Here is a 2,572-nt window from a genome sequence, read left to right as displayed (position 1 = left end):
CCGTACCCCGGGATTGAACTCAGAGGCTAACCACTGAGTCACATCCGCAGCCCTTTTTATTTTTTTGTTTTGAGACAAGTTCTTACTAAGGTGCTTAGGGCCTCACTAAATTGCTGAGGATGGCCTCGAACTTGTGATCCTCCCGCCTCAGCCTCCTGAGTCGCTAGAATTACAAGCCTGAGCCACTATGACCAAGCTCGGCTTTCATTCAGGGCTCCCAAATCTCTCCTTGAAGGGACACGGACACGTCCCCAAGCCACAGGTCCAGGCCCTGGCAGCCCCGCCCCTCTGCAGCGTGGTCAGTCCCCTAACAAGTCCTCTTCTCCAGGTCGCCCCCCTCAATCAGTCCCTCTTAATCAGGTTGGGCCAGGACAGGGATCACTTAGCCTGGTGGCTCTCCCACCCTGTCACAACCCCTCCCAGGAGGGGCCAATCTCCACCTCCAGGCGTTGATTACCTGTCTTCACATCTTATCCATGCCAGCTCTGATCAGACCTCTCTTCAGACATATTTAGGCCCCACCCTCCAGCCTAAACAAACCCTGCCTTCACTTCAAGCCCCGCCCCCTGGGTCTCCTGTCCTACCTAGAGCTGAAAGAGACTTCTCAGCCTCTGTTCTTTCCCCCTTGCCCCTGACCCCTACAGGGCATTGCAGTCGAATCCAGAGGGTGGTCTTTCAAGTAGCGAGGGTCACAGGCTGAAAAATATGGTAAGACTCCTGCTGGAGCCCTGGGGAAGATCTGGGCTGGAAAGGAGCCAGGGCTGGAGGTCAATCCTTCTCTGGCTACAAACCCACCTCCACTGCCTCCCCAGGAGCGCCGCCTGACTGACATGGAGCATACTCAGGCCCAGCTGAGGGATGCTGTTCAGAACCTACAATTTCGTCCAAAGATACCAGAGTCACGGAGTCAGCCCCTGCCTCTCAAAGCACCTTGCATCAATGGAGATACCACCTGAGCTGCCCATTCTCTATCCCATGTGGTCTGGGAGCAGAGAGCCGACTTAGGAGGGTATCGGACCCTGCCTTTAGCCCTATGTGACCTACAGTGGAGAGTGGCACTGTAGGTGCCAACCAACCACTCTGGCACTATGAGGTTGCCCAGTAAAATCTTAATTTCAGTAAAATCAGTGGTTTGTTTGTCCCTAAGGTTTGCTAATCACGGAGTAACCCCTCACCCCCATTCAGTTCTCCCAAATTCTCTCCTAATTTGAGGTCTCATGGAAGGGAAATGTAAGCACATTCTCACCAGCTATGTGACCTTAGGCCATCACTCTAGAAGCCTTTATTTCATTGTCTATAAAATGGATCTGAAGTTCTCCTACACCGTGGAAGACCCCTAAAAGTATTCAAAAAAAGGTATTCATCATTGGTATAGGCAGTACCTGTTTCTCAAGGAAGCATGGGTCCTACAACCCATTTATCCCATACCACCCTCCCTACCTAATCCTCAGGCTCCAGATAAGAGAATTCTCCTAAACCCCAAATCCCAAACCAGCTCCCTCATGGCATGGAGAGCGTAGTCTGGGAGGCAGATGAAGGAAGGGTAAGGAAATGTGAAGTTCTGTGGGTGAATGGTGAGTAAATTGGTAGGCCTTTAAATCATGGGTGAGGGGTAGGGTGGAATATTAGGCAGGTGAATAGGTTAGTATTTGTTGGATGTTTGACCTATAGATGACTAGTTAGGTAGGCAGGTAACCAGGATGGATATGTCTACTTAGAAAAGACCTGGCTCATAGTAGGAAATAAATATTTGAATTAATTAAGTGATTATATATATTGTGTGTACATTTGTTAAGATCTTCTGAAACTGAGCTGGGCTGTGGGGAAACAATGAACACAGGACCCTTGTCCTCGTGTGGAGAAGATAAACAAACATGAAAATGTCGAATGAATGGGTGGCAGAGTGAAAGGATGTGAATTGGGATGATTGGGTGCTTACTTGGTTTTCCAGATAAAGAAACATTTTAAGTGGTGGAGGGACGGGCATGTAGGTGGGTTGTGAATAGATGAGTGTGTGTTTGGATAGATGAATAGGTGGTTGGAGGGGTGGATGGTAGGTGATTAGTTGATTGGATGGGTAGAGGAGTGGATGACTGATTAGGCATGTGGATGAAAGGATGGGAAGGTAGATGAACCGTAGATGGGAGAAGATAGCAGTCTTGTAATAGGCTAGTCCTGGAGGGGCAGTGAATTAGGGGGCCTTAGCAATGGGGATCTAGGGCAGCTCTAGGGGCATGGAGATGCTTAAGTCCAGTGTGAACGATGGAGAAGGATGGAGTGAGTTTGTGGCTGGAAGACAGCTGAAGTGGACAAGGGACTGGAACTAAGGATTGGGTGGAGTTCTCAATGACCTATGAATGACCCATGGAGGAACTTCTCTGCCCCCTTCCCACTCCTCTGGTGCTATTAGCAAACCTAGCTTTGGAAGGACCAGCGGGGTGATGGGAGCCATTGGGGGCGAGGACAAGGGGGTTGTCATGGCAACAGAGCCTCTCCCTGGACACTGAGGTCGCGCGGGCCCTTTAAGGGTGACCTGCTTGGACACTCCCAACATGGCTGCGCGCCCGCTGGC

The 2,572-nt window shown here is 50.5% G+C and overlaps 1 long non-coding RNA gene across 1 annotated transcript; it reads left to right on the top strand.

The window, feature by feature from the left end:
- The first annotated feature begins 47 nt into the window (after nucleotides 1–47).
- LOC107135061 lies at nucleotides 48–1,774 on the top strand. Its single transcript, XR_001502510.2, has 2 exons — nucleotides 48–708; nucleotides 813–1,774. It is a non-coding gene; the product is annotated as an uncharacterized LOC107135061 (long non-coding RNA).
- The last annotated feature ends 798 nt before the right edge of the window (nucleotides 1,775–2,572 follow it).

The sequence above is a fragment of the Marmota marmota genome, unplaced genomic scaffold, assembly GCF_001458135.2.
Source record: "Marmota marmota marmota unplaced genomic scaffold, marMar, whole genome shotgun sequence".
NCBI classification, from domain to species: domain Eukaryota; kingdom Metazoa; phylum Chordata; class Mammalia; order Rodentia; family Sciuridae; genus Marmota; species Marmota marmota.
The sequence above is the reverse complement of the archived record's forward strand: the minus strand, read 5'-3'. Positions and strand labels throughout refer to the sequence as shown.